Below are 27,509 nucleotides of genomic sequence, written 5' to 3'. Positions count from 1 at the left end.
CCACTGTCTTTCAAGGCCAACCCTGAATTTGGCTATAATGCAATTGCTGTCCACTTTCAGCTTGCATTCACGTATCAAGCCAACTCACCCCCAAACTTGGCTTTTCTTCCTTCTTCATCTGGTTGTATGAGATTCCTGCATAGGTGGCCATATGAGTGGGCTGAAGGAGGGGCAATGGTGTAAAGATGGTGGGCACATGGTGTCTGGGTTACCTGCCCATGCTGCTTGCTCATGCCTTCTATTCCTACTTGGCCTCAATCCCAGACATTCCATTTCCATTTTACTGTGGACTGCTGCTGGGCCTGTTCCACTCTATGACTTGGTGAGTCTAACAAAACCCACCCCATAATGGGCAATTCTGAATGAACAGTCACTTGGTGCCCTGTGGTCAAGTATTTCGGCTCTAACAGGGCCCAGTAACATGCTAGGAGCTATTTCTCAAAAGGCATATAATTCTCCACTGCAAGTGGCATGGCCTTGCTCCAGAACCCCAAGGACTTGCGTTGTGATTCTCTTACCAGGGCTTGCCACACTGCAACATTTTCCATCCCTGACATCATCAACACCATAGGGTCTCCTGAATCACATGGCCCAAGCAGCAGATCTGTTTGCACTGCAGCCTAGATTCGCTGCAGAGCTCATTCCTACTCAGGGCACCACTCAGAGTTGGCAGCCTTCCATATCACTCTGTATATGGGCTAGAGAAGTATTTCTAGATGGGTAATGTGTTGCCTTCAGAATCCAAAATGGCTCACCAAGCACTTTGCTTCCATCTTTGAAGTAGGAAATGCAAGATTCAGAAATTTGTCTTTTACTTCTGAGAGGATGTCTTGGCAAACCCCTGACTACTGGACTTCTAAAAAATTTACTCAGGTAGTAGGCTTCTGTGTCTCCTAAAGCTTATCTTCCACCCTGTGGAGCACAGCTGTCTTACTAAGGCCTCTAGCATATTCGTCACCCCTTCTTGCTCAACCTGTACATTCAGCATGATGTCATTGATGTAACGGATCAGTGTAATGTTCTGTGAGATGGCTAGAAAGCCCAGATCACTTTAGACAGTGTTATGACTGAAGGCAGAGGAGTTTTAACAGAGCCGTGGGGCAAAACTGTAAAGGAATACTCTTGTCAGCTGGGGAGTCTTATGTCAGGCAGAAATGGCCCGCTTCTAGTACCTCCACCTCCCCTGCTCAGCTCAGCCATTGGCTGAGAGGGTGCTGGGGGCGTGGCCTCGGGTGGATGAGGCTGAGTACCCTGAAGGTGTGGCCACTGGAGGCTGTCCTCTCACTCCACTCCTTGCACCGTCAGAAAGGCACCACTCCATGGTTGCCATAGTATGTTTACAAAGGGTGATGTTTACTCTTTTCCAGTGTTTTCCTGCATTTTCTAAATTTCCTAAAGTGGACATGTATGAACTCTAAAATCAGAAGAAAGACAAAACGAAACATATGCACAATCGTATGTCTGGTTTTTCAGAGCCATACTGTTTCACAGTAAGATGTCTATTATAACATGGTTTTGAACAAGCCTCTGGCCAGTAAATCATAAAATGATTTAATACCATTTTAATCTTGTTTACTGTTTTTAATGCTGTGACTTTGGAGAGGTTTTTAGTGTTTTGCCTTCTTTTTTTTCCTGACTGTTGAAATATCTTAATTTTAGAAAATGTGGAAAATTACATAACTTAGTAAAGAAATGATTAGAAATAATATCCCAAATCTTAACATCCTTGGACAAATTGTGCTAGTGTTCTAGCATATATTTTTTTAGGCTTTTCTCTTATTTTTCCCCCCCCTTTAAAAAGCTGTCATCAAAATATGCCATTTTTGGGGCTTCCCTGGTGGCGCAGTGGTTGGGAGTCCACCTGCCGATGCAGGGGACACGGGTTCGTGCCCTGGTCCGGGAGGATCCCACATGCCGCGGAGCGGCTGGGCCCGTGAGCCACGGCCGCTGAGCCTGCGCATCCGGTGCCTGTGCTCCGCAGCGGGAGAGGCCACAGCAGTGAGAGGACCACGTACAAAAAAAAAAATATATATATATATATATATATATATATGCCATTTTTTGCATAATTTTTTCCTCTTCAACCTATTTCAACTAACAGTATAGTTTTACCCTTAAAAAAGTGTTACTCACGTACCGAAAAGAAAATGGATGTAGGCCTGGGTGTTATAGGGACGGGATTACCTCCACTTCAGAGGTGCAGAAGGACATGGTGATGGAAGGGTGGCTGTCCTGCATGAAGCAGGACATGTCAGGACCTACAGCAGTGCAGCCACTGAGATGGCAGGCTTCTGTTCAGGGCAGTGACTGGCAGCAAGTGAAATGGTAAAATGCTGAATTCCTAATGAAGAAAGCAAAATCAGGGCCCATAGGGAGTAAAACCCTTCACATTTGTACCATGGTCATACTCACTGTGGTGGGTGGAGTGCATATATATACACACACACATATACATATATACACATATATAAATAAATTATATATTATATATGTAAATTATATATATATATATATATATATATATATATATATATACACATATAGATAAAATTTATGATGGGTGTTTTAAAACTAGTTCTGTGTCCAGAGTGAACTGCATGGAGACAGTCATGCCCTAGGGCCAGGATCATACCAAGTTGTTGGATTACTAAACTTAATTTCATTCCCCAGATTCATCATGTGGTAAGGGGCAAGGCAGCAGAAAGGGAGGGCAATCCAATTTTCTAGCGGCTCTCAGTGCAGGATTGGATACTCCTGGGCCTCTCATGAGAGGTTGGCCTACCGAGAAGAATGAAAAGCTTTTCTCATGATGCTAAGGTTGGAAGAATTAAGAGCTGTGTCCTTATTTTTTAAATCCCAAAGCAGAGAAGGTGGTCATATAAGCTAAAATCAAAGCGTCTTTACTGTGCCTTTCAAAAAGTCTTCAAGTATGGGAGTTACACATTAAACAAGTTTGGCCTTGTGTCAATAATTGGTGAACCAAATGATAGGAACATTGCAGTTTCTCCCTGCTTTTGTATGTTTGACAATTTCCATAATAATAAAAATTTTCAAAACAAAAAAACCTCTTTGTAACAACTTTAATGATTTTATAACATTAACTCATAGAAGCATCATGAAATCTTTGCCCATCTTGTTCACCAATTTATCTCCATTGCCTACAACAGTCATGCCACATTAAGGTCTCATTTAATTAATGAATTAATTGGTATATATTAATTTGCTTAAATATAGAAAGTCTTTTAAATAAATTACAACTTCTCAGTGTATGGCTAAACTTCAGGATTGAGCCATATTCTTAACCTAATTGAGAGTGGAAAGTAAAATATTTCTACTGCATTTATAATTACTTCTTCTCTATAGGAAATCCTAGTGTAGCAGTGCCAGAATGACAAAACAGTAAGAAAAGGGAGGGCTGAGGTGGAGAGGTTGGGGACAAAATAACAGAGAATAATATGTACACAAGAAATAAACTTCAGAAGCACTGGGCTCTTGTCTTTTATCATATTCATCTTCTGCCTTCATTTTATACAGAGAATATCACCAGAATATTTTGTGCACATATACTACCTTTAATTTCCCACAATATCTCATGTCTTCCAAAAGGATGCTGCTCCCCAGCCATAATTCCCTGGAACGTTTGTGGTTCCCATGGATTAAGGCTCGAAGGTAATATTAGATTACTCTGGAATTCTTAATTATTATAGTTTCTAGGGGAAGGAAACATTTAAACACCCTTTGTGATGTTCCTTTGCTAAAGAAGCATTCTCCTAGTATAAATAATAGTAATAGTTTTTATTTGCTAAGTATCTACCAATGTGAAAAGCCCTTCACAAAAGGCACCTTATTTAACCCTCACAGCAACCCCATAAAAAAAATACTGACCCATTTAAAGATGAGGAAACTGAGATTCAAAAAAGTTAATCAACTTGCCTAAGACCACACAACTGGAAAATGGTATAATCAAGTTTGACTCTAAAACATACACTCTTAACTACATATGAAGGGATATCCCCATTAGGAACCCAATTAATACAAAAACAACTTTTCCTTAAATTATTTGTAAAGTCAAATAGAAACTATGGCATTTCTGAGTATACTATCAGAATTAATTAACTTTATGTTTTATATCTTACTCTGGGGATATTAATAAAATGGAGCAATAATAGTATTTTCAGCAAATTGTTGTGGAACAACTGGACATCCATATGCAAAAAAAAAAAAAGCTAGACACAGAACTCATACCCTTCACAAAAATTAACTCAAAATGGGTCATAGACCTAAATGTTAAAATGCAAAACTTTAAAACTCCTAGAAGAAAATATAGGAGAAAACTCAGATGACTTTGGGTATGGTAATGACTTTTTAGATACAACACGAAAAGCATGATTCTTGAAAGGAATAATAAGTTGAATTTCATTAAAATTAAAAACTTATGCTCTGTGAAAGATAATGTCAAGAGAATGAGAAGACAAGCCATGGATTGGGAGAAAATATTTGCAAAAGACACATGTGATAAAGGACTATCATCCAAAATATACAAAGAATTCTTAAAACTCAATAATAAGAAAACAAACAACTTGATTAAAAAAGGGACCTAAGTCCTCAAAAGACACCTCAACAGAAAAGATACACAGATGGCAAATAAACATATGAAAATATACTCCACATCATAGATCATCAGGGAAATACAAATTAAAACAGTGAATTGTTTTAATACTGCACACCTATTAGAATGGCCAAAATCCAAAACACTGACAAGATTAAATGCTGGCAAGGATGTGGAACGACAGGAATTCTCGTCCATTGCTGAGGGGAATGAAAATGGTACAGCTACTTCAGGAAACAGTTTGGCAATTTCTTACAAAACTAAATATACTCTTACCATATTATCCTGAAATCATGCTCCTTGGTGTTTACCCAAAGGAGCTGAAATATTATGTCCACACAGAAGCCTGAACATGGATGTTTATAGCAGCTTTATTCACAATTGCCAAAACTTGGAAGGAACCAAGTTGTCCTTCAGTAGATGAATGGACAAATAAACTTGGTACATCCAGACAATGGAATATTATGCAGCATTAAAAAGAAATGAGCTTGGGACTTCCCTGGTGGTGCAGTGGTTAAGAATCCGCCTGTCAATGCAGGTGACACGGGTTCGAGCCCTGGTCTGGGAAGATCCCACATGTCGCAGAGCAACTAAGCCCGTGTGCCACAACTACTGAGCCCACATGCTGCAACTACCAAAGCCCATGTGCCTAGAGCCCCTGCTCTGCAACAAGAGAAGCCACTACAATGAGAAGCCTGTACACCACAACGAAGAGTAGCCCCCACTCGCCTCAACTAGAGAAATGCTGTGTGCAGCAATGAAGACCCAATGCAGCCAAAAATAAATTAAAAAAAGAAAAGAAAAAAATGAGCTTGGGCGAACCTCACTGTCTGGAGGACATCACCACTTCCCGCTTACCCACAGTAAAAGTAACACTAAAGCAGTTCATGAGAAAGCAACAAGTTCTCCTCCTCCACAGAAGGATTTTGCAGGCAATTTGGCAAGTTCCAAATGATTGTGATTACAAATACCTGAAGGACTGGGCAAGGGAAGAATTCAAAAGAAACTAAGGTGCCACTGAAGAGGATACAATCCAGATGATGATTACTCAAGGCAATACGCAGCTCAAGGAGTTAGAAGAAATACTTGCTTTAGCCAGATCTTAACTACAGCATTACTCTGAAAGGTTTTCAAAGTCTCCATGTGTTTAGTTGAGCTTAGGCTCAACAATGGGCAAGCCAAAGCCAAGTGAAACTGTTTGTATGTAGAGCCCTTGAGCAAAACAGCAGAACATGGAGCGTGACATATGAGAGTGAGCCAAGAAAAATGCATCAGAGCAATTGCCTTAGCACTGAAAAACATGCCTTGCATTTTGAAAATATTTCTAGATGTGTCAGCAGTTTTTGTAAGAAACAAAAATTACTACAACAGATTACTACAACAGATTGTCAGCATATAAAAAGATTAATCGATCATCAGGGAAATGCAAATCAAAACCATCAAGAGATACTATTCACACCCACTAGAATGGCTATAATTAAAAAGGGAGAGAATTGCAAATGGTGGTGAAGATATGGAGAGGTTGGAACTCTGATACATTGGTGGTGAGACTATAGAGTTGTGCAGCCACTTTGGAAAACAGACTGTCAGTTGCCCAACAGGTTAAACAGCATTGTTCATAGTAGCCAAAGAGTGGACAATTCAAATGCCCATCAACTGATTAATGGATAAGTAAAACATGGTATACCCATATAATAAAATATTATTTAGCAAACAAAAAGGAATGAAGCACTGATACATGCTACACCTGGATGAACCATGGAAACATTATTAAGAGGCCAGTCACAAAAGATCACTTATTGTATGATTCCATTTATATGAATGCACAACTCTGAATATATTAAAATCTATTGAATTATACATCTTACATGTATGGTATGTGCATTCCCCCCTCCCTTTTGTTGAGATATATTTGACATATAACATTGTGTAAGTCAATAAAGCTGTTTTAAAAAACAATGTGAGAGGTAGGGCTGGAGGTGTACTGACCTCAGGAGACACCCTGGATAAAACATGAAAAATCAAATTTTCATCTTCCAGAGGCTAATTTTATTCTCATGGACAAGCTTTTACCTTCATCTCTATAAAACAGTTTAACTTTATTCACATATATCTCTGATTATCTTCTCTGAATTATAGGTTAAGTCTGTTGTTTATTTAGCCCAAGAGATTTATTTAGCAATCTCTTCTCAAGTATGGAGCCATGGTCATTAACTAAGATGTTGGCCAGAACAGAAATGCTGCTGAGACACATTTTATTCATCATCTTTATCAGTATTTTGGATAAGGCAAATTAACTTTCTGGGTGTTCCCTGTAAGCTATACTATTGTTTGAATGTTAAAGTTTTGTTCCTAAAATTTAATTTTAAGATGTTTGAGGGCTTCCCTGGTGGCGCAGTGGTTGAGAGTCCGCCTGCCGATGCAGGGGACACGGGTTCGTGCCCCAGTCCGCGAAGATCCCACATGCCGCGGAGCGGCTGGGCCCGTGAGCCATGGCCGCTGAGCCTGCGCGTCCAGAGCCTGTGCTCCGCAACGGCAGAGGCCACAACAGTGAGAGGCCCGCGTACCACACACACACAAAAAAAAGTTGTTTGAATGCTCGATTTATGCATATGAACTACATAAATCAATCTTTTTTATATTAGAATTTTTTTAAATACAGAGACTTTCTATCATATGAGAAGTGGCTAGGGCTATTTATTATTTAACATATTGACTGCCCCAGTGTCATTTTTCCCCTTTAAAGTGAGCCATCAAAATTTTTAATTCATGGCACAGGCATTGCTGCAGTTGTGTCTGCAGAGACAGATGACTTTCTAATGTTTGAGGAAGGCAAAACATATTTCCTGGTATTTGTATTACTGTAGTCACGCCTCTCCTCTCAGGAGAAGCTGAGTGGCAGAGACCTATACTTACGTAACTAAATTATCTGTCTTTTATGGAATAAGTAAGGAAAATTCGAGTAAAAAAAAAAAAAACAAAGGAAGCAGCTTACATGTGCCTTGAAAAAAAGTTGGATTATGTAGAATAAGGATCAAAAGCAAACTGTCATTCTGTGCCAAGCTAGAAATCGTTACAGGCTATTTCCTTCCTTGAGTCAGACATATGAGAAATACTTTTAGAATTAAATGAAATTTACTACTTTTATTTGCTGAGAAGAGTAAATCACTTTTTTTTTTAATTTAAAAAAACTTTTTGGCTGTGTTGGGTCTTCGCTGTGCGCGCGGGCTTTCTCTAGTTGTAACGAGCGGGGGCTACCGTTTGTTGCAGTGTGCGGGCTTCTCATTGTGCTGGCTTCCCTTGTTGCAGAGCACAGGCTATAGGTGCACGGGCTTCAGTAGTTGTGGCATGTGGGCTCAGTAGTTGTGGCTCGCGGGCTCTGGAGTGCAGCCTCAGTAGTTGTGGCGCATGGGCTTAGTTGCTCCGCGGCACGTGGGATCTTCCTGGACCGGGAATCCAACGATGACCCCTACATTGGCAGGCAGATTCTTAACCACTGCAATACCTGGGAAGTCCCAGTAAATCACTTTTATTCAGCCCATTTTGTATTTTAAAAAAAAGTGCTTTGCTGTAAAAGAAAGAAAGAAAGAGAGAGGGAGAAAGAAGAAAGGAAGGAAAGAAGGGAGGAAGAAAGGAAGGAGGAAGAGAGAAAGAAAGAGAGAAAGAAAGAAAAAGATATGAGCTTGAAAAGCTCATGCCATGAAAAGGCATGGAAGAACTTTAAGTTCATAATACTAAGTGAAAGAACGTAATCTGAAGAGTCTATATACTGATTCCAACTATATGACATTTTGAAAAAGGCAAAACTATGGAGACAGTAAAAAGATCAATCATTGAGGGGGGCAGGAAAGGATTATTAAGTGAAGCACAGAGAATTTTTAGGGCAGTGAAAACACTCTGTATGATACCATAATGTTGCATACATGTCATTACATATTTGTCCAAATCCATAGAATGTACACCACCAAGAATAAACTCTAATGTAAACTACGCACTTTGGGTGATAATGATGTGTCAATGTAGGTTCATCAATTGTAACAAATGTACCACTTGGGGCAGAGGATGGGAGGATGTTGATAATGGGGGAGGCTATGCACGTGTGAGGGTAGGGGGTATACGGGAAATCTCTGTACCTTCCTCTTAATTTTGCTGTGAACCTACAACTTCTCTAAAAGAAAAGTCTTTTTAAAAAGCTCTTGTGGGGCTTCCCTGGTGGCGCGGTGGTTGAGAATCCGCCTGCCAATGCAGGGGACGCGGGTTCGTGCCCCAGTCTGGGAAGATCCCACATGCCACGGAGTGGCTAGGCCCATGAGCCATGACCACTGAGCCTGCGCGTCCGGAGCCTGTGCTCCACAACGGGAGAGGCCACAACAGTGAGAGGCCCACGTACAGCAAAAAAAAAAAAAAAAACCTCTTGTGTAAAACAACATGCATATAGTTGTATTTTGGAGAGTATAACTTATGGAAATGCAATATATTTGACAATAACTGCACAAAGAACATAGGTGGGAGTAAAGCCATATTGGAGTAAGAAAATAACACCAGATGGTAACTCACAGGAATTATTCCCACAGGAATAAATGAAGAGAACTACATATGGTGGATAAGAAAGTTAATATAACAAACTCTATAAATACATACTTTCTCTCCTGTCTTCTCTCAACTTCTTTAAAATGTATAAAAGTATATAAAGTAATAATTACAACAATGTATTTTGGAGTTTATAACATATATATGTAATATATATATATAACAATAATAGCACAAAAAGGGGGAAGAAGAATAGAACTATATAGTGTGACATTTATATATCTTAGTGAAATTAAGTTAGTATAAGTCTGAAGTAGATGCTGATAAGTTAAAATGCATATGGTAAGTCTGCCATTATGAAAATAAATCCAAAAAATATTTTTTTAAATCATTAAAGGAATTAAAATTTATGCTAGGCACTTCCCTGGTGGTCCAGTGATAAAGAATCCGCCTTACAATGCAGGGGATGTGGGTTTGATCCCTGGTCAGGGAACTAAGATCCCACATGCCACGGGGCAACTAAGCCCACGCGCCACAACTACTGAGCTCATGTGCCTCGACAAGAAAGCCCGTGTGCTGCAAACTACAGAGCCCACGTGCCCTGGAGCCCACGTGCCACAACTACAGAGCCCATGCACACTGGAGCTTGTGCACCACAACTAGAGAAGAGAAAACCCACACGCCATGACTAGAGAGAAGCAGGCACACCACAACAAAGAGCCCACGTGCCGCAATGAAAGATCCCACATGCCTCAGCGAAGATCCCATGTGCCACAACTAAGACCTGACACAGCCAAAAAAAAGCTAAAAATATTTACTTAATGCAAAAGAAAGTAGTAAGAAGGAACAGTGGAACAAAGAAGACATGATGCATGTAGGGAAAAAAAGAATATCAGATGGCAGAGATTGTCAAACTGGATTAAGAAAAAAGCAAGATCCAACTATGTGCTGTCTGCAGTAAACATACTTTAGATTCAAAATACAAATAGGTTGAAAGTAAAAGGGTAAAAAATATATTTATACCATGCAAGTAGCAATTAAAGAAACCTGCAGTGGCTATAATAATATCAGACAAAATAGACAGTGAAACAAAAAATGTAACCAAAAATAAAGACAGACATTTTATAATAATAAACAGGTCAATCCATCAGGAAGATATAATAATTATAAATATATGCACCTAATAACAAGAACCAAAATACATGGAGCAAACACTGACTATTCAACGATAGTAGATAGCGATTTCAATATTCTGTTTTCAATAATGGGTATAACCCAAGAGAATTGAAATATATGCTCACATAAAAATTTGTACACAAATGTTTATAGCAGCATTATTCATAATGACCAAAAGATGGAAACATCCAAAGTATCCATCAACTTATGAATGGATAACAAAATGTGATGTATCTATATAATGCAATATTATTCAGCCATAACAAAAGAATATCAGTACATGCTATAAGATGAATGAACTTTGAAAGCACCTTGCTAAGTGAAAGAAACCAGTCACAAAAGACCATATCTACATATTGCATGATTCCATTTATATGAAATGTTCAGAATAGGCAAATCTATAGAGACAGGATGCAGATTGATGGTTTCCAGGAATAGGGGAAGAAGGGAATTGAGACTGACTGCTAATAGGTAGGGGGTTTCTTTTGTGGATGAGGAAAATGTTCTGGAATTAGATAGTGGTGATAATCGCACGATATAGTGAGTATACTAAAAACCACTGAATTGTACACTTTGGTGAATTTTTTGATATGTAAATTTATATCTCAATAAAAGGAAGAGAGGAGAGTAACGAGAAGGAAGAAGAAGAAAGGTGCAGACATTTCATCTTAAGAAAGCAAGGGGAAGAAAGAGTCACAAGGGGAAGAAAGAGTCTCAAAGAGAGTGTTGTTATAAGTGTGAAAGTTTCTGAAAGTACAAGTTAGATCAGAATGGCAAAGGGTCTTGTATTCAAGAGTGGAAGTGAAATTCAAAATGCAATGACTGGAGAAGTGACTGGGTGATGACAAAATGGAAACACTCTGAGATATTTTGTTGTGGACGAAACAATAATGATCGGTAGTAATTGGAGGGGAAAGGGAGCCAGGGAGTGTTTTTTAGTGATGAGAAAGACTTAGGTAAGTGTTGAGAAACAGTTCTTCACGGGCCTCACATTTCTACATGTCTTGCAGAGGTACTAACTGCCTTTTTATCTCTTCAAGGATGTTTGGAATAGTCTTGGAAGATAGAAATAATGTTTTCCTTGGAGCAAAAGGTAGATTTATTTACTCTTCAGTAAACAAGATAATGTCTCTCTCAGGAGCAAAGATCAGACAGACTTACTGCCCATCATAAAAGGCTCAGGTACCTTAATTTGGGGATTTCCCCCCCATTATGTACCCTATTACTTCTGCAGGTATCACCTGACACCCTTCACAGTGTCCTTTGGGAACTGGGGCTCCGGGAACTATAGTTCCCTGATGCGTATGCTGCTTGCTATGCTGTGAATAATAGTCACTTGTCTCTGAAAAAATAAATAATGCATAGAACAACTCAGCAGAGGGTAAGCAGAAAATAAAAGACTTGAACAATGCTAAAAACCAACTACACCTAATAGATATCTATTGACTACTCCACTCAACAGTATCAGAATATATATTCTTAACAAGAGCTCAAGGAACATTCTTTAGTATAAACTATATGCTAGGCCATAAAAAAAGCTTCAATAGATTTAAAAGTATTGAAATGACAAAGTAAGTTCTCTAATCACAGTGGAATGAAATTAGAAACCAATAACAGAAAAAATTTGGGAAATTCTCAAATATATGGAAATTAAACAACATAGTCCTAAATAGTCAATGAGTCAAAGAAGTCACAAAAGAAACTTAAAAATCTTTTGAGATGAGTGAAAATGAAGACATGACGTACTAAAACTTATGGGATGCTGCTGAAGTAGTACTTAGAAATTTATAGGTGTAAATGTTTGTATTAAAAAAATAAGATCTCACATGATGTATATGTCAAATCATTTTTCTCTACACCTTAAACTTATCCTGTATATCAATTATATCTCAATAAAACTAGAAGGAAAAAAACAATTTTTAATTAAAAAAATTAGTGAGATCTCACATCAATAGCCTAACCTCCTACTTTAATACGCTTAAGAACAAAGTAATCCTAAAGCAGGGAAAAAGGAAGAAAATAATAAAGAGTAGAATGGAAATTAATCAGGTAGAGAATAGAAACAAAGTAGAGAAAAATCAACAAAACCAAAAGTTGGTTCTTTGAAAACTTTAATAAAAATTGGTAAATCTTTAGCTAGACTGACCAAGAAAAAATTAGAGGGCTTCCCTGGTGGCACAGTGGTTAAGAATCCACCTGCCAATGCAGGGGACACGGGTTCAAGCCCTGGTCCGGGAAGATCCCACATGCCACGGAGCAGCTAAGCCCATGTGCTACAACTATTGAGCCTCTGCTCTAGAGCCCTTGAGCCACAACTGCTGAGCCTGTGTGCCACAACTAATGAAGCCCACGTGCCTAGAGCCCAAGCTCAGCAACAAGAGAAGCCACCGCAATGAGAAGCCACGCACTGCAACGAAGAGTAGCCCCGGCTCGCCACAACTAGAGAAAGCCTGCTAGAAGCAAAGAAGACCCAACGCAGCCAAAAATAAAATAAATTAATTTGTTAAAAAATTTAGAGAAGACTCAAGTTAATAAAATTAGGAATTAAAGAGGAGACATCAGGGCTTCCCTGGTGGCGCAGTGGTTGAGAGTCCGCCTGCCGATGCAGGGGACACGGGTTTGTGCCCCGGTCCGGGAAGATCCCACATGCCGCGGAGCGGCTGGGCCCGTGAGCCATGGCCGCTGAGCCTGCGCGTCCGGAGCCTGTGCTCCACAACGGGAGAGGCCACAACAGTGAGAGGCCCGCGTACCGCAAAAAAAAAAAAAAAAAAAAGAGGAGACATCACTACTGACCCTAGAGACACACAAATAAATGGATGCATCAAAATGAGGCTGCCAACCTTTCCAAAGTGAAAGTGAGCACAACTTTCCCATCCTCTAGCATCCATCTCTTTGAAGCACAGAATGAAAAGCTGCTTACAAAGGCATTAATGAAAGCCCCTAAGATTAGTGGTTTTAAAATTGCTTGGAAATCTGCCAACATAGGACAAAAGGCATTGCAGCCTACCTACCCAAGCTGTAACCATCTCCTGCTGCAACAAAGAACTTGGTGATAACAAAGACTTAAAATAATGATGGTAACATTGCAGCAATTACACAAAAAATTACCATTACATAAAAACAAAATGATCCACAAAAGTAAAAATCATTAATTTATATTCATTATTTCAGCAACAGCAGCTCATGTCAGCATTGTTGATGGAGATAATATGGTTCAGTCTGAGAATTATGGAAATTCTGTTCTTTTTGTGCATCAGGTACAAAGGGAATTTTATGACACTCAGTGATAGCCAGGTGTCTTGTATTAGTCTCCACTAAACTCTGCTAACCAGTTGATTTTAGTATTCACTTAGTAAAATAAGTCTATATAATTGTGCACTAGTCACTCATAATAAAAAAAAGAATAGGACTTGCACAAAGAGGAATCCCAAATCCCATTAGTGTTTGGCAAATCTTATTTTGAGAATCATTGCTTTGCTTTGCAACTGCACACGGATTGCCATTTATCTACTTGGAAATAAAACATATAACCCAGTGTCAGCAGGGCCTTCCCCCTGACCTTTCAGAAAAAATGGTAAAGTTGACTTGAACCCCAATCACATGGAAGTCCGAGCTCTTCTCATGATTTCTATGTTTCACGGGTGGGATGCAAGTGGACACATTTCACAATCTCATGATCACTTTCTTTTGATTCTCTCTTCCATGTGAGAGGCCTCTGTGCTGCCTAACAGCAATGCAGATGAGAAATTCAATACCTCTTTAAATCCCACCATCAACAACAAAATCCCCTCAGAAAGATGTTTTGGGAAGATGTGTAGGAAGATGGAGGGAGAGTGAAACGACAGCCACACAAACACTTGCAAATAAAGGATTAGGTTTCTCATTCTTAAAATGTTCTTCACCTACCACTTTCTCCACTCCCTTCCTTCCCCTTCTGCCTGCCCCTCTCCCTCCCCAACCTTGGGGTTTCACCAACACTCTCCACCTAGTCCCAGCCAGCCCCCATTTTGTTTGTTCATCTTGATCCTCCTATTCTCCCTGCTTTTGGTTTTTTTCTCTCCCTTGTTTAGAACAACAAACCAATTCAACCCAGCCTCTCAGAGCGAAGAGTTTTAATACTTTTCCAAAGGCATGGCACCTGTGAATGAATGCTCAGGTCTTTGGGGTCTCACCTTCAGCTTATTCCCAGGGCTGATATAGAAACTCTTCCTTGAGAATCAGCTGTGACTGGCATGTAAGATTATGTGAAAACATGGCCAGTGATGCTGAGCTACCTGGTTAGATAAGGGGTCAGAAGCATTTCTCAAGAAAGGCAGTAATTTCGCCAGAAGAAGGTAGTGGGAGTGTGGTGCAAAGAAAGAACTATATGTTTAGTAAATATTTGCTGAAGAAGAAGGAGCTCATGGAGTAGGCAAGTGATGGGAAAGAGAGGAGTCATGGGACAGGATAAAAAACTAAAGTGGAGAGGGATTTCCCTGGTGGTCCAGTGGTTAATACTCTGTGCTTCCACTGCAGGGAGTTTGATCCCTGGTTGGGGAGCTAAGATCCCACATGCTGTGCAGAGTGGTCAACAAAAAAAAAAGCTAATGTGGAGAGATTACCCCTTTTCAGGAGGAAGGAGCCTCTTTTACTGAGATAGCCTGAAAGGAGATAAGAATGTGCAAGTAAGATGCATTTGGAGGGGGCAAGGTTGGTCATTTGAGGGCATACTTATGCAATGACTTGGATTTTCTCAATGAAGTCAGGAAAAAAGTCATCTACTGACTGAGGCCAGAGGTAAAAGAGGGCTCAGGATTATGACTGGAGACAATTATTTACCAGTGTTTCTCGTCTATAATGTTGTACAATCTTGTCCACCATATGCACCCACCTATGAATAGGAACAGATGAAAAATATGATGGCATGGATCCTGGGCTGTGATTTTGAGTCCAGTAAAACAGAAGGACATGAAGACAAGTCAACAAATACCACAATGGACCAAAAATGCCATCAAGGGGAAGATGGTAAATTGGAAGAAAACTAAATGGCTCAGAGGACTGGACATGGATAAGATTAGATATATTGGAAGAAAAGAGTGAGCTACAAGAATAAGAGATTGTTGACAGAGGTTGCTCTGTTAATATTTAGGGTATATCACTGAAGATTAGCTTTTTTTTTTTTTTTTTGCGGTACGAGGGCCTCTCACTGTTGTGGCCTCTCCCGTTGCGGAGCACAGGCTCCGGACGTGCAGGCTCAGCGGCCATGGCTCACGGGCCCAGCCGCTCCGCGGCATGTGGGATCCTCCCGGACCGGGGCACGAACCTGTGTCCTCTGCATCGGCAGGCGGACTCTCAACCACTGCGCCACCAGGGAAGCCCTGAAGATCAGCTTTAAATTATGACAGAGCATGGCCCATGGGAACTGTTTTTGTGGGCTATAGATGAAGATGCCTGGCATTGAGAAGGATGAGGAACTCAGAAGCTAGGATATTTGATTGGTGATGGACAGTCAGACATTTCAGGATGTGGTCAGCTAGAGATGAAGACTGGGCCAAGCGCAAAGACCTTGAGGGAGAGAGACCAGGAGGCTGGAATATGACAATAACAAAATTGTGGTGGAGAAGAAAACATGCATATTTCATAAAAGTAATTTTAATTCTTCAAATGAAGTCATAATTTACATGGAATAAATACTAAAAAATCACTCATTTTGTAGGAATCAGAGTTGATCCTCAAGCGAGGATGGGTAAGAGAAAATATGATGCTAGTGGCATAACAGCAGAGAGAAAAGGTGATCATGACCACAGTGTTTGACTTTGATGCTTCAAAAAGGTCAAGACAGAACTCTAATGCCTGAAAGGATAGTGTGTCCAGATTTTGTTTTCTAAATAAAGCCTAAAATGTGTATGGGTTGAGTTCCTGCTTGCACAAGTTGTACTCTTAGAAAGCCTTATAGTGATAGATTCTGGAAGTTACTGAAACAGTTAAAACAAGGAATGCTGCTTTAAAACTGGGTAAACAATAACAAAATGATACAAATGAACTTATATACAAAACAGAAATAGAACTACAGACATAGAAAACAAAGTTATGGTTACCAAAGGGGAAAGGTAGGGTATAAATTAGGAGGTTGGGATGAACATATACACACTACTATATATAAAATAGATAAACAACAAGGGCCTACTGTATAGCACAGGGAACTCTACTCAATATTCTGTAATAACCTATATGGGAAAAGAATCTGAAAAAGAATGGACATATGTATATGTAAATATAACTGAATCACTTTGCTGTACACCTGAAACTAACAACATTGTAAATCAACTAGACTTCAATTTAAAAAAAGTATTTCCACAGACCAACAAAAAAGAGCTGGATAAACAAATGTGTTCATTGAAAATCAAACACACACACACACACACACACACCATAGGCCTAATCCTCACTCTAAAAGGCAATTACCATGCAAAAGAAATAGATGGTTGAACAAACAAATAACTTAAAACTGCTTGAAAAAGTTTTCTTTCTGGATTAAAAATTCACGGTGGAATTAAGGAGATAAATTATAGAGGAGAGCATATTTGGACCTCATGAGTAGAGCAATGTAAAAGCTCGAGAAACTTGCTCTGTTTCTTCAGGCCACATTGGCCCTCAGGGGAAATGGAATTTTGCCTCTTATTTGACACTCTGTCTGACTTGATTTTGCAGATCAGCATCTTACAAAGGACTGTTTACCCATCCATAAGAATTCCACCAATCAATGAACAGGGAAATTCTCTCAGGCTACCAAATTACTGGCCAATCCTAAGAAAGAAGATAAATATTGAATTTTCCTTTTCAGTCATTACCCATTAGGTTTCTGGGACAAAATGTAAGGAAGGAATAATTCCTGAAAAGGAAGACATCTGAACATGTGATAAATCAAAAGTTTCTGTTTATGACCTCAATCAGCAAAGATTTCATTGTTAACTATTTGCAAACCAAAGTTGTTAAAGTTATACAAATAATGAAAAGTTTGTTTTAAATGCCAGAGTATGATATAAAAAGAAAGTGAAAATTTCCCTGATGAACTAGAATTCAGTCCATTCATTGATTCAGTTATTCAAGATATATTTATGCTAGACACCAGAGATATTGATGAGCATCAGTAAAAATGAAATTATTTTTAGCAAAAGTTACTTGCAAATATTAAGGCCTAGATACTCCAGGTAGGAGACAGATATGTTTCTTGTTTTTCAGTCCTTTGGAGAACTTCAGATTTAGTCTTATCTGAATTTATTCCAATAATTAAATGTTTGTAAATCTGATTTGGCATATCACCTTAATTGATGCAACAACATCAGTGTTTAGAAATAAAATGAGCCAGGCAGCAAGCCAAAAGAAATACTCCTATTGCTTGTCTGCTGAAAAAGTAGTTCATTTTCAACACCTCTTAAAATGGGAATGCGTCTTGCTTAGTCCAGAGACAGAGGGGGAAAAATCACACACACAAAACCTATCAAAGCTCTTGTGGTAGAACTTGTTTGCTTGGGAACTGCAGGACTGTTGTTTGAATGGCTGTACATTTCATTAGTTAAGACTCTAATTTAGAGGGAAGAATAATACAGTCATCTGCAGTCTCTAAAGTTCTGTCTGATTAACCTCTGATTAGCGTTAACTAAGAAGAAAGATCTGCTATAAAAATTCACGCTATTAAAACTGGAACTGAAAACCATAACAATGAAAACTGCAAGCTTTCTTAGTGTCATCTTGTGTGCTTTGAAAGCACCAGAGAATCCTTTCAGCCTTTATGGTGTGGGAATGCAGGCTTTTTTCTGGAGGAGAGCACATTCATGAGAGAAGGCACACACAGTGAATATTAGACAAGGGCTTGGCCTGGGAGCAGATCCCAGGGTGAAATGGAGATTAGCTCAGCATTTATTCTGCTGGCTCTGTAGGTATTGCTGAGATTTTTATTTCCTCTACTCATGAATTTTGTGGGGAAATTGAGGATAGCACTCAGAAGGGTTGAATTCTAAATATCTGAAAAATAATGAGAGCTCAACACAGTTTGTAAGAGCCCTGATCTCTCTGAGCATTTTGATTGTGCCAGTAATTATAAATCTCATTTTAGCAGCCTATGCCCAGGAGGCTCCATGGAAGAAGGGAGAATTATTCTTCAGGGAAGCTATATTTGTACTAAAACTACTGAATGTACATGGGCCCTGCCAAATTATTTTATTCATCTCCCAAATTTAAACTTAAACTGGCTGAATCTCCTAAAAGTTCCAATAAAAACTCATGCAGTTGGCAAAAATTTTATACATGTTGATGCATAATACTGAAACCATCTTATAAGCACTAATTTGAATGGAAAAAATAATTGTAACATTAAGGGAAAATGTATACAGAGACCCTGTGGGTTGCTGAAAGAGCAATGATACAAATTAAAAAAAGTAGTTGAGATAGATTTTTTTTGTATTGGTCAACAGGTGCTATTAGGACATTGGGTTGCAAATGCAGATATCTAGAAAAAAAAATCGTTTTAGCAAAAAAGGAATTGATTATGGGTACAAACCCTGCTGGATCCAGGACCTCCAACAATATTGTTAGCAGTGACTCCTACACCTTCTCTCAATCTCCATCTCTGCTCTGCTTTCTTCTATGTTGGCTTCATTCTCAAGCAAGGCATTCTTCCCATTGTGTTGGAAAGGTGGTCATCACCAACTCCAGGCTTCATTCAACCAGGCTAGTAACCTCTAGGAAAGAGATTGTCTTCTTCTCAGTGGTTTCAGAAAAATCATGGGAATGATATTGACTGGCTTGACTGAGCAGGTGCCCATCCCTGCATCAATCTCCTATAAGATTTTGCTTTACTTAACCATGCCTGGATCATGGGCCCTACACAGAACTGGAAGATTGTGTCAATATCTCAGGAAACAAAACTGTATGTAATCAGAAAGTGTTTGGAGTGGTTCCCCGAAGGTTCAATGGTATGCTGTTAGCAAAAGAAGAGGGAAAGGAGGTTGGTCAGGTAAACACAACAGGTTGCAAGAATTAGAGACAAGTTCAAGTTACCTCAAGATTTCACTGCAAGAATTCATATGAAAATGAGGGATGGCAGAAAACAATCTCAACCGTCTTCATGGAGAAATGAAGTATAGTTCCCTATACTGCTGTGGCTCCAGTAGTCTTACTACAACCCTGGAACAGAACATCCACTCTAGAAATTACCACATCCTAGAATCACAGAGTAGATAGTAGGACTTATCCATTTTGGTGCTTCTGTTTCTTCTGCTCTGCAACTACTAATTCATTTCTGCTCTTCATTTTTTTTTCTCTATTGACTTCTGTTTATTGCTTTCTCTCAACGCATTTCTCCTCTTCTGTGCTACTATTTTTGTTTTCTATTACATTTATTTCTGCTTTCAATATATTTCCTTCAATTTTCTTTAGAATTTCTGTATGATTCTTTTTCTAGCAAATTTTTACTTGAATAGCTCATTAATTTTCCATCTTTCTTGTTTTCTAATATATGCAATTAAGGCTATAAATTACCCTCTAAGTTCTGCATTAGCTGTTAACCACAATTTTTGACATGTAGTGCTTTCTGTATCATTCGATTCCAAATATTTTATAATTTTCAGTATAATTGTTTTCTTTAACCCACAACTTCTAAAAAATTTTGTTGTGGAGGTATACTATACATAAAGTACACAATTCTTAAGCAAGTAACCCAATAAAATTTATGTATGTATATACCTGTATAGCCACTGCCTAGATCAAGATATAGAACATTTCTAGCATCCCAAAGAGGTCTCTTATGCCCCTTCCCCATAAATACATCCCTAGAGGTGACTACTGTTGACTTTAATTTCATGCATTAGTTTTACCTCTTTTTGAACATCATCTGAATTCGAATCATGTATTCCACTTTATAACTGTGAGATTTATCCATGTTGTAGCAATGATTGGTTTTTCTTTCCTCTCCATTACTGGGAACAAATATACTCATTTGTCTATTCTATTCTTTTGTTTTTAATATTTATTTATTTTATATATTTACTTTGGCTGCTCTGGATCTTAATTGCGGCATGCAGGATCTTCACTGTGGCATGTGGTCTCTTAGTTGCAGCATGTGGACTGGTTAGTTGCAGCATGCGGACTTGTTAGTTGCAGCATGCGGACTCCTAGTTGTGGCATATGAACTCTTTAGTTGCGGCATGTGTGCGGGATCTAGTCCCCTGATCAGGGATCATACCCAGGCCCCCTGCATTGGGAGCACGGAGTCTTACCCACTGGACCACCAGGGAAGTCCCTCGTCTATTCTACTCTTGATGCATATTTAGGTTGTTTCTAATTTGGAGCTATTATGAATAAAACTACTACGGATGTTCTTATAATGTCTTTTGGTGGACATATGCACTCATTTCTCTTGGATATATAGCTAACAGAAGAATTGCTGGTCATAGGGTAAGCATATTTTAGCTTTATTAGATACTTCCAAACAGTTTTCCATGGTGGTTTTTACCAGCTTACACTCCCACCAGTAATGTGTGAGAGTTCTGATTGTTTCACATCCCTTCAATATTTAATATTGTCCATTTTTCTTTTTTAATTTTAGCTATTCTTGTTGTGTATGTAATATCTCAAGGTCATTTTAGTCTGCATCTTCCTGCTGACTATAATGTTGAACACCTTTTTTATATGCTTATTGACCATTTGCATATCTTGTTTTATGAACTATTTTTTCAGAACTTCTGTCTATTTCTAAATTGGATTAGTTGTCTTCCTCTCCTTGAGTTGTAAGAATTCTTCATACACTCTGATTATGAATCCTCTATCAGTTATATGTACTGTGAATTTCTTATTCCAGTATTTTCACTCTCTAAATGATATCTTTTGATGAATATAAGTTTATAACTCAATGAAATCTAATTTTTCTCTTTCAGTGATAGTGCTTACTATGTCCTATTTAGGAAATTTTTGCTCACCCCAAGATCATGAAGTTATTTTCTTCTAAAAGCTTCATTGTTTTACCTTTCACATTTAAGTTTATTACCCATTTCATATTAATTTTTGTAGATGTTATTATATAGGAATCAAAGTTCATTTTCTTTTCCATAGAGTTATCCAACTGATCCAACACCATTTATTGAAAAGAATATTGAAAAGATAACTCTCCCCTACCCCCAAAGAATTGCAGTGGTATTTTTCTGTGAGTCTGTTCTAGACTCCCATTTTGTTTCCATTGTTTAATATCCATGTGCTTATATCATATTGTCTTATTTAATATGCTTTATGATAAGTCTTAAAATCTGGTAGTCTAAATCCTCAAATTTTTTCTTCTGAAAGATTGATTTGGTCATTCTAGATTCTTTGCATTACCATATGAATTTTTAACTCAGCTTGTCAATTTCCACAAACAAAAAAAAAAAACCTGTTGAGATTTTGATTGAGATTACATCAAATCTAGATCAATTTGGATAGAACTGATATTTTAAAAAATTTTTAATTGACATATTGTTGATTTACAGTGCTGTGCCAATCTCTGCTGTACAGCAAAGTGACTCAGTTATACACATATGTACATTCTTTTTTTATATTCTTTTCCGTTATTGTTTATCACAGGATATTGAATATAGTTCCCTGTGCTATACATTAGGACCTTGTTGCTTATCCATTCTAAATGTAATAGTTTGCATCTACAAACTCCAAACTCCCAGTCCATCCCTCTCCCTCCCACGCTACCCCTTGGCAACCTCAAGTCTGTTCTCTATGTGGATAGGAGTGATATTTAATCAATATTTAGTCTTCCAATCCATGAAAGTGGCATATCTCTCAGTTTACTTAGGCCTGCTTTAAATTACTCATTGAATTTTTTTTTTCCCAGAGTTAATTTCTGGACGTTTGATTTTTTTTTAGCTATCAATACTATTTTTGACAGCTAAAATACTGTTGTTTAGTTATCAAAAATGGTATTTTAAAAATTTTGTATTCTGATATTCATTATTAATATCATATAGAAATACAATTGATTTTTGCATGTTGACCTTGCATCCAGTAACCTTACTAAATCCACATATGAATTTAAATAAGTTTTTGGTGTGGTGGGGGGTAGTTTAGATTTTCTACATACACATTCAGGTTAGGTGCAAATAATGACAATTTTATTACTTCCTTTCCAAACTCTACACCTTTTATTTCTTCTTGCCGTACAGCACCCATGAAGTTTTTTGTAATGTGTGTCTAAAAATTCCAAAACATATGAGGGTTTCTTCTCTCTTTTTATTGTTAGTTTCTAATTTTTCCGTACCCTTTCTGGAAAAGAAGTTATATGACATCAATTCTTAAGAATTTATTAAGCCCCGCTTCGTGGCCTAGTATATGATATGAATTTTTGCATATGTTACATATTGCTTGGTTCCCAGATCCATGCAATCTAACTGTGGAGGAAGATGCACCATATGTTGGCTGCTTATTTAAGGCATATGCCATATCCTGTAAGAGAGCATCCTAAACTTGAAGTTGCTTTCTTTGAGCTGGTGCCAAAATTGTGTCTTCAGTAGGCTATTCTGCTTTGCTAGCAATCCTGTGGCTAACTGGAGATGGGGCACATGGCAAGATCGTGAATTACATCAGTGTGAAATCATTGTCATACTTTCTTTGCTATAAAGTATGTCTCCATACAGGACTCAGTGGTCAGTACCCCACTCATTTTCCCATAAGTGTCCCTATTTTAATGTAACAGACTTCATGGGTTTAAGCATTTAACTGGTGCTGCAACCCATATAGTCAGACCCTAGGCTTGGTCCTCAAACACATCTTTTTTCAACTGTAGGAAATAAGGTACTCTTTTAAAGCTACTATCAAGATTTTCTGACATAACCCAAGTTCTCATCCGATTGTTTCATTTCTCCTTTTCCTTACTTCTGCCGTCTAGGTATATCAGAATAACCCAGAGAGCACCATAATCCCTCAAATCATTATTGTTGTCTCAGAAATCAAGTTCCACAGCCACTTGATTTCCCAGTACTTTGCCCTTCCACGTCATCATCAGTGACATTTTGAGTAATTGTGATACTACTGTATGTCAAGGATTACCCATAGCCCCATTTTCTCTGTACTCTTCAAATATTGCACAAACCAGTTCTGATCTGATGCCATTTTAAAGATTCTGATTTGTTCTCTGGGGCCGGTTATACTACCAATTAATGAGCCAATCAGAGTCCCAGCAGGAAAAAGACAGTGCATTCAAATTGGATAAGTTAAAGACAGTTTTACAAAAGGACAATTTATAAAAGTGAAGGCAGAGTAAGGCAAACCACAAAGAATAGTGCAATATTCTGGGACTATGAACAGTAGTGTTTCATGAAGAGGCAAGGAGAGGGGGCAGTCATCAGAACCTAGTTTAGAGAATCACCTGATAGGAAAATAAGAACTGAGCAAGAGATGCTGTGCCAGCCCATGGCAGCCCTGACAGGGAGCTAGGTGGATAAATACCTCAGGTCTACTCTTCTCCCTCTGTCTGATCTCCTACCAGGGATCGTCAAGCCTAAGCCTAAACACAAACAAAATTAATAGGGCAAGAATATATAGGATGTATTTTTTAGAGCTGTTCCTTTGCATAATGTTTTCTTATGTATTGTCATTATGCAACAAAAGCTAGAAAACAAAAGGTTAGAAAAGATAAAAATTATCATCTCCTAACTTGCTGTCATGGCACCTTATGTATGCCTTTATTACCATAGCTCTCCTCACACTATTCTACTTGCCTGTTCTCCACTAGACTGTGAATACCTTGAGGACAGTGGCTATTTCTGTTTGGATCTTATCACCTGTCACTAGAAGGGGCTCTGTGATAGCTGAATGAATAGGTGTGTTACATTCAGAGGCTGCAACTGTAATTCCCTTTTTGTTGGAGTGTGGTTCATTTCCCCAACTACTCTGGGGAAGCCCAAAGGCAGATCCAGAGTCTTGATCATAGTAGATGCTCAGTGCTTAAAACTGATGATCAGGATGCCTTCTTCCAGGGCCCAAGAAGAAGAACCGAGCCAACTGGTCTTGAGAAAACAAGCACACACTGTTTGCAGCAGAAGAGATACAGATGGCGAGTAAGTATGAAAAGATGGTCAACCTCACCATTGATCAAAGAGACACAAATGAAATGACAATTTGCCTTTTATGTATAAAACTAGCAAAGAGTAAAACGATGCGACCAACAATAGCTTAATTTCCAAAATATACAAATAGCTCATACAACTCTATATCAAAAAAACAAACAACCCAATAAAAAAATGGGCAGAACACCTAAACAGACCTTTCTCCAAAGGAGACATACAGATGGACAACATGCACATGAAGAGATGCTCAACATCGCTAATTATTAGAGAAATACAAATCAAAAATGCAGTGAAGTATCACTTCACACAGGTCAGAATGGCCATCATCAAAACATCTACAAACAAGAAATGCTGGAGAGAGTGTGGAGAAAAGGGAACCTTCTTACACTGTTGGTGGGAATGTAGATTTGTGCAGCCACTATGGAAAACAGTCTGGAGGTTCCATAGGGAGAGTGGGAGGGAGGGAGACGCAATAGGGAAGAGATATGGGAACATATGAATATGTATAACTGATTCACTTTGTTATAAAGCAGAAACTAACACACCATTGTAAAGCAATTATACTCCAATAAAGATGTTAAAAGACCCAATGCAGCCAAAAATTAATTAATTAATTAATTAAAAAAACACAAATACGATAAAAATGAAGAAACTATAATCATGAAAATTGCAAATAAAACATTATTTGATTAAAAAAAAAAACTAAAACTAGAGTTACCATTGATCTGGCAATCCCACTACTGGGCACATACCCAGAAAAGATGAAAACTCTAATTCAAAAAGATACATGCACTTCAATGCTCATAGCAGCACTATTTACAATAACCAAGACATGGAAGCTACTTAAGTGTTCATCAACAGATAAATGGATAAAGAAGATATGGTACATATATACAATGGAATATTACTCAGCCATGAAAAAGAATGAAATAATGCCATTTGCAGCAACATGGATGGACCTAGAGATTATCATACTAAGTGAAGTAAGTCAGAAAGAGAAAGACAAATATTATATGATATCACTTATATGTGGAATCTAAAAAATAATACAAATGAACTTATTTACAAACCAAAAACTCACAGATGTAGAAAAAAACTTTTGCTTACCAAAGGGGAAGGGGGGAGGAGTAAATTAAGAGTATGACATTAACAGATACACACTACTATATATAAAATATATAACCAACAAGGACCTACTGTATAGCACAGGGAACTATATTCAATATCTTATAATAACCTATAATAGAAAAGAATCTGAAAAACTATATATATATATATATATATATAGTTTTATATATATATAAAACTGAATCGCTGTGTTGTATCTGACATTAACACAATATTGTAAATCAACTGTACTTCAATTGTTTAAAAAGGCTTGTAATACCCAGTGTCAGTGAGAATGTGGAGAAATGGGCCCTCTTGTGCAGTCTTGGTGGGAATGTAATCTGGTACAAGTTCTCTGAAGGGCAATTGGGCAATGGGTGTCAGGTTGTAAAATGTGCATAGGCTTGGATAAAGCAATTCTGCACCTTGTACAAGTGCATAGTGTTGGGAGAGACATTCCTTCCTGGGCCTCTGGTACTCCTCTTGCTGTGTCTTCCAGGACTACAAAGCCCTGTCTACCCTTTTACTGGAGATATTTCTCAGGATTATTTTTATACAGATGGTAAACTTGAGAAATAATGTCTTCTAGCTCAAGAGCAGTCTCGTTTAGTGCTTGCTATGAAAGCAGTGTATTCTCCAAGCTCAGTGTTCCTCAGCTGCAACACAAATCCACTGTGTGCATAGCATCCATCTGGCTCATATTGTGTCAGACTTGGTGGCCAAAGCCACCAGCACGAACATGTTGATGCTCATGCCACTTGCCGTGCAATTAGTAATAAAGTCATTTGTCCCTGGAAAAAGATTATTATATCAATTTTCTACAGATGAGTAAATTGGGGATTGTTGAAGTTAAGTGACCATCCCAGATCACACATTTACTTGCAAAGACAGGACCAGAGCCCAGGGTGACTGAGCCTCTGAAGCTAAACACAGAACACCTGGATGAGCAGGTGAGGGACTGATAGAGAAGTAGAGGGAGAGTTCTCATAGTCACACTGCATCTAAACAGCCTACTGGATTGTATGGCACTAACAATCACTCTTAAAATGTCCAAAATGTTGCCTACATCAGTTAACAGTTATTCTCAAAGTCTGCCACCCTCCTCTCTGACAAGAAGCATCAGCATCCTCTGATAACTTGTTAAAAATGCAAGATCAGACCAGATAAAGTTCTACAATATGTATGTGTGTGTGTGTTTTTTGTTTTTTGTTTTTTTTGAGGTACGCGGGCCTCTCACTGTTGTGGCCTCTCCCGTTGCGGAGCACAGGCTCCGAATGCACAGGCCCAGCAGCCATGGCTCACGGGCCCAGCCGCTCCGCGGCATGTGGGATCCCCCCAGACCGGGGCACGAACCCGCGTCCCCTCCATCAGCAGGTGGACTCCCAACCACTGCGCCACCAGGGAAGCCCGTGTGTGTTTTTTTAATGTGAAGAAATCTATTGACTTTATTTTGGGAAATTATCCTTTAGAATATTAGCTAAGGCAAGTTTTGAAAAAAAAATAGAACATTCAATGAATTAAGCCCATTAAGAGAAGTCCAGGCCTACCAGGCAGCAATAGACATTTATTGTTTAACCAACTGAAACAGAAATTTTTATATCATTTTAAAGTTAACCATCTTTTTAGACTTTCATTATTTTCTATTATTTTTTTTCCTTTTTTTTCTATTATTTCTTTCTTTTCCATTATGGTTTATTACAGGATATTGACTATAGATCCCTGTGTTACACAGTAGGACCTTGTTGTTTATCCATCCTATGTATAACAGTTTGCATCTGCTAACCGCAAATTCCCAATCCATCCCTTCCCCACCCTCCATCCCCCTTGGCAACCACAAGTCTCTTCTCTATGTCTGTGAGTCTGTTTCTGTTTCCTGGATAAGTTCTTTTGTGTCATATTTTAGATGCAATCTGTGCTTTAACAAGCCCTCCAGGTGATTCTGATGCACACTCAAGTTTGCACAGCACTGTTTCCGTGCACAATGCAACTTCACTCTCACCAGC

At 38.5% G+C, this 27,509-nt stretch overlaps 1 pseudogene; it reads left to right on the top strand.

Moving 5' to 3' along the window:
- The first annotated feature begins 5,269 nt into the window (after nucleotides 1-5,269).
- Nucleotides 5,270-5,971, top strand: LOC114893224 (annotated as a pseudogene).
- The last annotated feature ends 21,538 nt before the right edge of the window (nucleotides 5,972-27,509 follow it).

Source organism: Monodon monoceros, unplaced genomic scaffold, assembly GCF_005190385.1.
Source record: "Monodon monoceros isolate NGI ecotype Baffin Bay Population unplaced genomic scaffold, NGI_Narwhal_1 Super_Scaffold_12, whole genome shotgun sequence".
Taxonomy (NCBI): Eukaryota; Metazoa; Chordata; class Mammalia; order Artiodactyla; family Monodontidae; genus Monodon; species Monodon monoceros.
This window is presented reverse-complemented; position numbering and strand designations above follow the sequence as displayed.